Source organism: Callorhinus ursinus, unplaced genomic scaffold, assembly GCF_003265705.2.
Source record: "Callorhinus ursinus isolate GAN/ISIS: 27379988/994484 unplaced genomic scaffold, GSC_fseal_2.0 scaffold26, whole genome shotgun sequence".
In the NCBI taxonomy this organism is placed as follows: domain Eukaryota; kingdom Metazoa; phylum Chordata; class Mammalia; order Carnivora; family Otariidae; genus Callorhinus; species Callorhinus ursinus.
This window is the reverse complement of record NW_027397088.1, coordinates 8,906,453-8,919,395: the sequence shown is the minus strand read 5'-3', so window position 1 is coordinate 8,919,395 and position 12,943 is coordinate 8,906,453. Positions and strand designations below refer to the sequence as shown.

General features: G+C 38.8%; 1 pseudogene; it reads left to right on the top strand.

Annotated features, from left to right (window-relative positions):
- Window positions 1-10,394: 10,394 nt before the first annotated feature.
- On the top strand, window positions 10,395-11,321 carry LOC112838252 (casein kinase II subunit beta pseudogene; annotated as a pseudogene).
- The last annotated feature ends 1,622 nt before the right edge of the window (window positions 11,322-12,943 follow it).

Genomic DNA, 12,943 nt, shown 5'->3' with positions numbered 1-12,943 from the left:
AATTAAGAGGTAGTATTAATGTAGTATTCTGATCACACCTTTAAACTCCTTACCACTCCTTCAAAGCCAATTCAGTTCAGCCAGCTCTGAGGAATCCAAGACAAACTAGTGTTCTCCAACCAAGAGAGTCCAAACATGCTGGTATAGCCCAGAATCATCTGAAATTTAGAATTGTTGGTGGCAACACCACTAACAGGTCATGTGATCGATTCAGTAGATCAGCAAAGAGGATTTTGTTGGAGTAGCATGCAGTGATATAGAATGGAATGGAGCATAGTACATCTCACATGGTAAAAGAAAGTACTGTTTCTTTAAAACTTTTTCATTTCCATGAGGCACCTGGGTGGCTCAGTCAGTTGGGCAAGCAACTCTTGGTTTCAGCTCAGGTCATGATCTCAGGGTCCTGGGATAGAACCCCCCGTCGGGATCCATGCTCAGTGAGTCTGCTAAAGATTCTCTCCCTCTGTCCCTCCCCCCAGCTCATGTATGCACTCTCTCTCTCTAAAAATAAATAAATAAATCTTTAAAATTAAATAAATAAATAGAATTTTTCATTTCCTGTATGCAAGGGAGTTACATTATGTTGTAAAATGTTTTTCCTCCTGTGGTTCAAGAGAAGTTTGAAAGCTACTATAGGGGGTGCCTGGGTGGCTCAGTCGGTTAAGTGTCTGCCTTTGGCTCAGGTCATGATCCCAGGGTCCTGGGATCGAGCCCTGTGTCAGGCTCCTTGTTCAGTGGGGAGCCTGTCTCTCCCTCTCCTCTCCACTCATGCTCTCTCTCACTATCTCTATCTCTCTCTCTCAAATAAACAAATAAAATCTAGAAAGAAAGAAAGAAAGAAAGAAAGAAAGAAAGAAAGAAAGAAAGAAAGAAAGAAAGAAAGAAAGAAAGAAAGGAAGGAAGGAAGGAAGGAAGGAAGGAAGGAAGGAAGGAAGGAAGGAAGAAAGTTACTATAGTAGGTTAAATAGAGACTCCCAAAAAGGTATGTCCACATCCTCACCCCTAGAACCTGTGAATATTACTTTGAGAAAAGGATCTTTGCAAATGTAATTAAGGTAAGGATCTCAAGATGAGGAGATCATTCTAGATTATGCAGGTGGGCCCCAAAATCCAATGGCCAATGTCCTTATGAGAGAAAGGAGAAGGGAGATTTGAGACAGAATGAGGAGGAGGAAGCAATGTGACCGTGGAGGCAGAGATCACAGTGATGAGTCCACAAGTCAATGGACACCTGGAGCCACCAGCAGAGGAAGGAATGGACTCTCCCTGAGAGCCTCAGGAGGGAACAGGGCCCTGCCAACACATTGTTCCAGACTCCTGGCCTCTTGAACAGTGATAGAATAGATTTCTGTTGTTTTAAGTTCCCCAGTTAGTGGTGATTTGTTACAGCAGCCACAGGATACTAATACAGCCATTGATCTGAAAGATCCAAAATCCTAGGTGTTTTCAAAAACTCTAGAACCAGGTTTATCCCACCCTAGTCTACACTGAAACTCCAAAGTTACCCAAAGGATGAAGTCCATTCTTTGGTTACCCAAAGTTCACTAATATTTCTTAAAAGCCATGGTCTTTTATGAGAAACATAGATATTCAAGGCCTACAATCTGAGACAGCCCCTGCGGAAGGAAAAAGAACCTCATACACTCATAAAAACCAACTAGAGACAATTCTCAGCTTATTCCTTTCTGAAAAACAAATTTTATCGAGCTTAACTTTCTGTGCAGTAGGTATTTTTTTAATTTTCTTAATATAAATTTATAATAATAGCTATGCTTTTTCAAACCGAAATAATGGATTAGAAAAATCATGATTTTAAAATTCTCCCTAGTCACTAGAGCCAGCCAAAAAAGGGAACTTGGCAAGAATGAGGAAAGATGACTCATTTAATAACAACAGAATTTTCAATTCTTCCTATATTTTTTCCAAGATTGGCCAAAAGAAATGTTATTTCTAGAAATGTCCCCACATCAATCACCATAGGGCATGCTTACCCATTGCTGGTCTTACCCACAGGCCTTAGCAACTGTAAGAAAACTAAGCTGTATAGCATATACTTTAATTGGAGCATGATAAAATGGAATCATAAGTGCTTATAACTAATCCATTGTCCTATTTGTATGAGCAATAATTAGTGCTATGAATTACCAAGTACATATCATAGTTTTAAGCTCCTGGCTTTCTTTGGCTCTTCTCCAGCTTTACATGAGGACTGAAATGTGCATCATTTCAAGGCCAGCACCTATGTGAAAAAGGAGTTAGCCATCATCATCTTTCCATCTTCATGTAGTGACTCACTGCACTAGTTTCAGAAAACCTAGTATAATGCTTTGCATATAGTAGTCATTCAATAAATATATCTAACCTAATTGAATTACCTATTTTGAGAACATAGTGAAAACTAGATGGTAGGGGTAATTGTCAAGTGGTGTGGGCTGGGAGTGGGAAATAGAAGAGGATACAAGATGAATTATGGCAAAAACCATCAACAAGTTCATTGCATTTCTGAGCAGCATGCCTTTTTCCCCTTACATCAAAAAAAGAAAAAAAAATCAAGACAAACAACATTTTCAAATTGGCATAGGCCTCCTCTAACAATATGTCAGTTGAAGTTCAAACCTCTCACCAACCATAACCTCTCCATTGCCCAGCAAACCATGTGAAATGAAATTCACTAGGGACTCTCGGGCCTGGCAAAGACAAACCAGCCTTCATCAAGGACGTTGGCATTCATGAATTGCTCTCTCCATACTCATACCTCTGTCTGTAAAGGTGATTTGTGCACATTGGGATGGTTGTAAGAAATGACATGAGAAGCCCTTAAGAATGAACTGAGACAAAGAGAAGAGATGGCTGGGAATAGTCAAGGAGCTCCCAGAGTTGACGGGGTCAGGGATGTTCAGGAGAAGGCCACCTTTCCAGATGACGGAACTGAGTGGAGACATTTTTTTTAATTAATATTCTTTCAGGTTTTTAGGCAAATAGCAAGAGATAGAACAGGACAAAATTGTAGAAATAGACAGTCCGGGATTTGAAGATTGTCTCCTCATTTAACTCTGACCTTGAACAGGTGAATTAATAACGTCTCTAAGCCTCAGTTTTCCTTTCTGTGAGTTTAAGATAACACCAGATTTCAGGTGGTTATAATTACTCATTGAACTAATGTCTATAATATGCTTAGACAGTAATTGACACTACACGCAATGAAGCTTTACATGTTTCAGATGCAACCCTGTTCTTAGCTTCCCTTGGCTCACTTAGCCTAGTAGAATCTAGGAATATTAGGTATATTATTAACTTTTCTTCCGACACAAATTAGCATATTTCCTCATTGAGTATAAAACTAATAAACTGTATTTTCTCCAGCCCAGCTTACACACAGCCACCAGCTTCCTAAGCAAAGAGCTCTAATGCTGCCTCTCTTCGCTCAAAACATCCCCAGAGGCTCCTCCCCTACTCTTTCATTAGAATTTCATTCAAGACAGCATGGAAACATGGAAAAAATGTGTGCTTAAGAGTCCATCAGACCTGGGCTTAAATGCTAGTCCTGCCACTTAGTGAGAGGTGACCTCTAGCAAGTTCCTTAATTTCTCTATGCCTCAGGTTCCCCATCTATAGAAAAGGAACAATAACACTTTACAAAAAGAAAATTAACAGTTATCTGGGGACAGTTGGTCTAGAAACTAAAAATTATGACATCCTCAAAAAGATGTATCAATGCCTGGTACAAAGTAACCACTAAGTAAATTTTAATATTTTCATTCTTTTCCAGCTTTATTCCACATCTCCCATCCTTCCATCCCATATTCCATTCAAAATGGGGGTTCCCCTTCAATGCCTGTGATGCCTCTCCTTGGATTTGCCTGCACACTGCATTCTACTGGAGTACTGTGGCCCCAGCCCTCAGTATCCAAATCTTGCCTATTCTTCAAAACTCAAGTTAGGGGCACCTGAGTGGCTCAGTCAGTTAAGTGTCTGACTTGGTTTTGGCTCAGGTCGTGATCTCAGGGTCCTGAGAGCAAGCCCTACTTCCAGCTCAGCACTCAGCGCAGAGACTGCTTGTCCCTCTCCCTCTGCTCCTCGCCACTTGCCCATGCTCTCTCTCTCAAATAAATAAATAAAATCTTTAAAAAAAAACCTCAAGTTAAGCACTATCTTTCCCACAAAACTTACTTTTGCCCAGAAGAGATATTGCTTCTCTGAGCTTCCTGGACAATTGTCTTTGGCCTTCTTGTAACCCTTCACAATGTGTTTATAGTCATTGCTCTAAGTTTTATCTCCCCCAAAAAGTAAACTCCCTAAGGGCACAGTCTTCTTCTGCATCTTCTTCCTTACACACCTGGTATACCTCATTCACTCAAAAAATGTGTGTTGAATGAATGAATCAATAACAAATTATGTGCATTGAAAGAAAAATTTCTATTAAATACCTATGCTCAATTAGCAAATAAGAAATTCAAATGAACTGTCTGCACTAAAGCAAAGATTCTGTCTTTCATTTTACTTTGTACGTATACATAAAAGAAACTACATATGTTTACAAATAAGCTTAAGAAGATTCCCAATGCCTACCTTTAATATCTCATTTTTATGGTTTCCCATTTCCTGTAAAAAGCAAATGGGGACTGCTGTCACCAAGATGGCAACATAGGTTGTTCCTGACTCAGCTCCTCCTCACAAGAAGAACATCTAACAACTATTCAACAACAAGATGCCAGTGAGAGAATCCTAGAACACGGTGAGGCACCCCTGCACCATAGAGACCAAGACAGACTGCATCAGAAAAGAGAAACAGTTACGTGTGGACTGCATTGTCCCTCCCCCAGGCCAGTGCAGCACCTCACAGAGAGGTCTCTCCTGAGCGTCCAGTTCTTCTAGTGGGAAAAAACAACCCTGGGGAGACAACCAGACTCCCAGAATTGTAGGTCACTTTGTGGGAGCCTCCACTCTCATCTCATACCACAGGGACTGCAGGGGAATCTGTGTGGCTCAACCACTGGGAATTTGAATATGATGGAGAAGGGAGGAGGGGCTTGCAACAACCAGCACAGGGATCCTAGCAGAGCAAGTTCATACCTGCAGTGCCCAAGTAGCAATCCCAACCAGCAGTTTTGTTCATCTGCAGAACCAAGTCAGGGATGCACTCTGGCCAGGGAACACAGTGGGGTGCAGATCTGCCTGATTTAGAGTTGCTGACCCTAGAGCCTAGTTTGCCCATGCCCAGGCAAGAAGCTATGTCACAATCCCACCCTCTGTGGAGAGTGCCTTCTGCCCCATCTGACTAGAAAGGCTGGAGAAAACTCCTGGAAGAAGTCAAAGCATACTGATACCAAAAGACATCAAAACACAAAAAAAGACAGCAGGATAAGAAACAAGGAACAAGAATCTATAAAACAAACAAAACAATTAACAAAATGGCAATAGTATCTCCTTACCTGTCAATAATTACTTTAAAAGCAAACAGATTTAATTATTCAATCAAAAGACACAGAATGGCTGGATGGATTAAAAAACAAAACAAAAACAAAAATGAAGATCCAACAATATGTCTACAAAAGATTTTGTTGCCTACAAAGATTCACCTTAACCTTGAAGACACACATAAACTGAGAGTAAAGGGATGGAAAAAGACACTCTAAGCAAATGGTAACCAAAAAAAAGCAGGAATAGGTAGCTATCCTAGTTATACCAAACAAAACAAACTTTAAACTAAAAATGGTAAAAGAAGACAAAAAAAAATCACTATGTAATGATAAAAAAGGTCAATATAACAAGAAGATTTTAAAAGTGTTAATATTTATGCACCCAACAACAGAGCATCTAGATATAGAAAGCAAAATCTAACACAATGATAGTTGGAGACTTTAATACTCCACTCAACAATAGATAATCCCGACAGAGAATCAGTAAGAAAACAGTGGATTTGAACAACACTATAGACCAAATGAACCTAACAGACACAGGACACTTACTTAACAACAGCAGAATACACATTCTTCTCAAGTACACATGGAACATTTTCTATGATAAACCATATGTAAGGCCACAAAACAGGTCTTAGCAAATTTAAGATTGAAATCATACCAAGTACCTTCTCTGACCATCATGGCATGAAACTACATATCAATAACAAGAGGAAAACTGAACAATTCATGAACACATGAAAATTATACAACACTCCCCTGAACAACCAATGGATCAAAGGAGAAGTTAAAGGGGAAATTAAAAGTTTTCTTGAGACTAACAAAAAACAGGATTTGTAGGATGCAGCAAAAGTAGCTCTAAGAGGGAAGCTCACAGCAATAAGTATCTACATGAAGAAACAAGAAGGGTCCCAAATAAAAACCTAACTGCGCCTTAAGGAACTAAAACAAGAAGAAATTGAGCCCAAAATAATCAGAAGAGAGGAAATAATAGAGATTAGAGCAGAAATAAGTGAAACAGAGAAAAGAAAAAAAATAGAAAAGATTAACCAAACTAAGAGTTGGTTATTTGAAAAGATAAACAAAACTGGCAAACCCTTAGCTAGACTAATTAAGGAAAACAGGAAAAAGACCAAAATCAACAAAATCATAAATGAAGAATGAGACATCACAACTGATAACCACCGACATTCAAATGATTATAAAAGGCTACTATGAACAGCTACATGTCCATAAACTAGACAACCTAGAAGAAATGAAAAAAAAAATTAGAAACATACACCTTACCAAACCAGACTAAATCAGGAAGAAATAAAAAATACTCAATGGAGAAAAGACAGTCTCTTCAATAAATAGTGGTGAGATAATGATTCAGATGTAAAAGAATGAAACTATACCCATATCTATGTCATGCCTCAAAAATTAACTCAAAATGGATTAAAGATTTAAATGGTGGGGGGATGAGGAATTAGAGGCAGTTGGTCAAAAGACACAAACTTCCAGTAATAAGAAGTACCAGAGATGTAATGTACAAGGTGATCGCTAACACTACTACTGTATGATATACACGAAAGTTAAGAGAATAAATCCTAAGATTGCTCATCACAAGAGAATTTTGTTTCCTTTATTCTTTCTTCTTTTTTTTAATTGTATCTGTATGGGAAGATGGAAGTTAGCTGAACTTACTGCAGCAATCATTTCACAATAGATGCAAATCAAATCAACGTGCTGTATGCCTTACACTTATATAGTGATGTATATCGATTATTTCTCAATAAAACTGGGGAAAAAGTAAATGAATTTAATTGTGCTACTTAATAGCATTTGACAGCTTTGGGGCTTTGTGTAAGAGAAATCAAAGCAGTCAGTTATTTCATTAATTCAATGGTGAGAAATGTCAAAATATCACCTGTCTTTGTGTACATTAGTGTTTTAACTGAATTTTTCTCTTTTAATTTGCTGAAGGGTCACATAAACAACACTTCAAACACAACTAAAATATTTAGTTTCCTGAAAATTCATCTCTATACATTTTTTAAGTTTTGTTTTATTTAAATTTTTAAAAATATTTAACACTAAAAAATAAAACTAATAAATATGAATTTTTCAAAGTTGTAAACAGAAAACAATACTTTTCCTTTAGGACAACCAAAGGTCAAGAAACTGAGCCCATAAGCTAATTTCAAACTACAAACCATAGAAATGCAAGTCCAACTATCTTGTGTAATTGGAGCCAAATTCTTCCACCCCATTGTATTATCCTGAGTATGAAAGGTAAACTCTCTACTCAGGACAAAGCAAAGAATAAGTCTAGTTATATGCAATGTCAACACCGCCTTACACTTTCACCCCAACTTATAGATTTTATCTTTGACAAGAGGCCTTGGGACACAGAGGCCTTAGGAGCCCACAGAAACTAGTCCTAGTGTATTATTATTTGGTTACCACTTTGCTCAGGATTTAGAAACGACCCATTGATACAGAATCACAAAACTGTGAGATTTTTGACAGATATATTTTGATTCATTCATCCTGCTTATAGGAAGGCTGTCATGATGTAATGGAGCAGATGCTACCAGCCTGAATCTAACCCTCTCTTGTTCCACAACCTCTAACAAATGCTTCTTCATGACGGTGCCTCCCTTTTCAAAGGCAAAGCACAATATTTTTGCCATTTTCTTTTTTTTTAAGATTTTATTTATTTATTTGACAGAGAGAGACAGAGAGAGGGAACACAAGCAGGGGGAGTGGGAGAGGGAAAAGCAGGCTTCCCGCGGAGTAGGGAGCCCAATACGGGGTTCGATCCCAGGACCCTGGGACCATGACCTGAGATGAAGGCAGACGCTTAACAACTGAGCCACTCAGGCACCCCTCTGCCATCCTCTAAGAACATTATAAAAGCTGATTTTTAAAAATATACAGCATTTTCCAAAAAAAAAGTGCTTTGTTTTACTGACAAACCTCTGAGAGAGTTAATGATCCATATCATTATATCAATACTCTTCTCCCAAATGTTAGAATGCACCCAAATCTCTTTTTGTGATCAAAGTGTTTTCTGCTGAATCCATTTAATGACGATGTAGAAGACGACCTGACATGAGATGAGACTGCAAGCCTATATCAAGTCTGACCTTGTCACTGGACCTTATCATTCACTGCCATTAAATTATAGATGAAGAGAGTGACATCAGCAAGATGGCAAACAAGGAAGCTCCAGGCCCTTGTTCACCCATAGAAAACATTGGGAAAACAAAAACAAAAATGGAGATGGACTCAAATAACTTGGTAGGAAAACTAGTCAAAGCTATAACCACTAAGTAAATACTCAGTCAAGAAAAAACCACATTCAAAATAGCGTTTTACTCTCCTTTGTCCCACCTTCTGCCCAGAACTGCACAATCAGGAAGAAGGAGCAGAATAGAATTTATTAGCAACATGTCTGTTGGTTCAGGGGGATTGATTTCTGTCTTGCTAGAATTACAGTTTTCTGACTCCGTATCAATAGGTTGCCTCTCAATCCTCAAAGAAAAGCTCAGAAACAGATGGCTTCACTGGTGAAGTCTACCAAACATTTAAAGAAGAATTAATACCAATCTTCTTGAACTCTTCTTTAAAAAAAAATCAAAGAGGAGAAAACACTTCAAAATTCATTCTATGAGGTCAGCATTACTCTGATACCAAACCCAGACAAAGACATAACAAGAAAAGAAAGCACAGACTTGTATCCTTAATGAATATTGGTATAGAAATACTAGCAAACAGAATACTAGCAAATATAATTCAAGAACACATTAGAAGAACTATATATCATGAACAAGTTGGATATGTTCCTACAATGCAAGGATGGTTCAACATAAGAAAATCAATAAATGTAATATACCACCTTTGCAAAATGAAGTAAAAAAAAACCCACATGATCATGTCACTTCATGCAGAAAAAGCATTTGGCAAAATTCAACATTCTTTCATGATAAAAACACTCAACAAACTAGGAACAAAGGGAAACTACCTCAACACAATAAAGTCCATATATAAAAAACCCATAGCTAACATCATACTCAATGGTAAAACACTGAAGACTTTTCCTCTAATATCAGGAACAAGACAAGGATGCCCATTTTTGTCACATCTATTCAACACAGTACTCAAAGTTCTCCCCAGAGCAGTTAGGTAAGGACAAGATATAAAAGGTACCCAAATTGGAGAAGAGATAAAAGCATTTTTTCTTATATGCAGAAAATCATAAATTCCATCCAAAAAATCCATAAAATATTAAAACTAATAAATGAATTCAGCAAAATTGCAAGGTACAAAAAGTTGTTTTTATACACTACTGACGAAGAATCCAAAAAGGAAATTAAGAAAACAATTCCACTTACAATAGCACTGAAAAGAATAAAATATTTAGGATAAACTTAACCTAGGAGGTCAAAGACTTGTACCCTGGAACCTACAAAACATTTCTAGAAGAAATGAAAGTGGAAACAAATAAATGGAAAACAACCTATGCTCAAGGACTGGAAGGCCAAATATTGTTAAGATGTCTATACTACCCAAAGTGATCTACCAATTCAATGCAATTCCCATCAAAATCCTAATGATTTTTTTTTCAGAAATAGAAAATGTCATCCTAAATTTCATATGGAATCTCTAGGGACCCCCAAATAGAACAAACAATCTAGAAAAAGAGGAACAAAGTTGGAAGTCTCACACTTTCTAATTTCAAACCTTACTGCACAAATATACTAGTCAAGGGGTGCCAGGGTGATGCAGTCAGCTAAGTGTTTGACTCTTGGTTTTGGCTCAGGTTGTGATCTCAGGGTCATGAGATCCAGCCCCACATCAGGCTCCATACTGAGCAGAGAATCTGCTTCTCTCCCTCCCCCTCTCCCTTTGTCCCTGCCCCCCCTGCCGCCAAATAAATAGATAAATCTTTGTTTAAAAAAATTACACTAGTCGGGCGGGATGTGGGGACTCCTGTGAAAGGGCCCTCACGGCCACCCGCAGGCCGTGAGAGAAAAAGGCCCAGCTTTTGCTTGGAAAGGATAAACTTCGAAACCTTTGGGAAAGGCGCCGGGGACATGCAGAGACTTGCGGGCTGACATGAAGATGAGCAGCTCAGAGGAGGTGTCCTGGATTTCCTGGTTCTGTGGGCTCCGTGGCAATGAATTCTTCTGTGAGGTGGATGAAGACTACATCCAGGACAAATTCAATCTCACTGGACTCAATGAGCAGGTTCCTCACTATCGACAAGCTCTAAACATGATCTTGGACCTGGAGCCTGATGCAGAACTGGAAGACAACCCCAACCAGAGCGACCTGATTGAGCAGGCAGCCGAGATGCTTTATGGATTGATCCACGCCTGCTATATCCTCACCAACCGTGGCATCGCCCAGATGTTGGAAAAGTACCAGCAGGGAGACTTTGGCTACTGTCCCCGTGTGTACGGTGAGAACCAGCCAATGCTTCCCATCGGCCTTTCGGACATCCCAGGTGAGGCCATGGTGATGCTCTACTGCCCCGAGTGCATGGACGTGTACACACCCAAGTCATCGAGGCACCATCACACGGACGGCGCCTACTTCGGCACCGGTTTCCCTCACATGCTCTTCATGGTGCACCCCGAGTGCCGGCCCAAGCGGCCCGCCAGCCAGTTTGTGCCCAGGCTCTACGGTTTCAAGATCCATCCAATGGCCTACCAGCGGCAGCTCCAAGCCGCCAGCGACTTCAAGAGCCCAGTCAAGACGATTCGCTGATTCCCCATCCCACTTGTCCCTCAGTCTTTGGCACCTCCGATCCTCTGCTGCCACCCTTTCAGGAACCCTCTATGGTTTTTAGTTTAAATTAAAGGGGTCATTATTGTGGTGGGAATATGAAATAAAGTGGAAGAAAAGGCAAAAAAAAAATTACACTAGTCAAAACAGTGTGGTACCAATATAAAGACATTATATAGGCCAATGGAATAAAGTAGAGAGCCCATAAATAAACCCTTACGTATATGGTCAAACGATTTTTGACAAGGGAGCCAAGACCTTGCAATGGAAAAATGACTTTTTATCAACCAGTGATGCTGGAAAAACGGGATATCCACATGCAAAAGAATGAAGTTGGACTCTTACATCATATACAAAACTTAACTCAAAATGTACCAAAGGCCTAAACTAAGAGCCAAAACTATAAAACTCTTAGAAGAAAATAGAGGAAAGGCTTCATGACATTGGATATGTCAATGATTTCTTGGAGATGACACAGAAAGTACAGGCAACAAAAGTAAAAGTAGATAAATTGAGCTTCATCAGAATTTTAAAACTTTTGTATATCAAAGGACATAATCAACAGAGTGAAAAGACAACTCATGGATTAGGAGAAAATATTTACAAATCATATATCTGATAAGGGATTAATATCTAGAATACATAAAGATCTTCTACAACTCAACAATAAAAAACAACTCAAATGAAAAATAAGAAAAGGCTTGAATGGACATTTCTCCAAGGAAGATATATAAATGTCCAATAAGCACATAAAAAGATGCTCAACCGCAAAAGCACTAGAGAAATGCAAATCAAAACTGCAAGGAGATATCACTTAACATCCATTAGGACAGTTATTATTTTTTTTAAAAAATCTTAAAATAACAAGTGTTGTGAGGATGTAGGAAAAAAATGGAACCTTTGTGCATTGCTGATAGAAATGTAAAATGGTACAATTGATGTGGAAAATGATACGGTGGTTCCTCAAAAAAATAAATGTAGAATTACCATATAATCCAGCAATTCCACTTCTGGGTATATACCCAAAAGAATTGAAAGCAGATACTTGAACAGATATTTGTACAACTATGTTCATAGCAGCATTACTCACAGTACCCAGAAGCTTGACACAACTCAGGTGTCCATCAACAGATGAGTGGATAAACAAAATACGTTCTATACATACAATGGGATCTGATGCAGCCTTAAAAAAAAAAGAGCATTCTGACATAGGCTACAACATGGATGAAGCTTGAAGACATTATGTTCAGTGAAACAAGCCAGACACAAAAGGACAAATTTGAGAAACCTAGAGCAGTCAAATCATAGAGACCAAGAGTAAAAGCGGGTTGGCTGGAGGGTAGGGGGGCGGGCAGTATGGGCAGTTAGTGTTCAATGGGGGCAGAGTTTCAGTTTGGGAAGGTGAAAACGTTCTGTGGATGGTGGTGATGACTCCACAGCAATGTGAGTGCCACATGAAGCCACCGAACTGTACGCTTGACAATGGTTAAAGTTAAAAAAATTAAGAAAGAAAAAATAATAAAAAAGATCTGAATCCTTTTCACACTATCAAAATACTAAACATATGATAGTAACTGCTGAAAGAAAGTTTGTGTTATAGATATTAAAAACTCCTCAAAAGATGAATGGATAGAGCCTATCCTACACGCAATGGTGTGCACCGTTGCTGGCCGACAGTATCTCGCCAAGTTCAATGGTCAGACCTCCATGTTTCATTTCTCCACACTTTCCTCCTATTTTCAAGCATA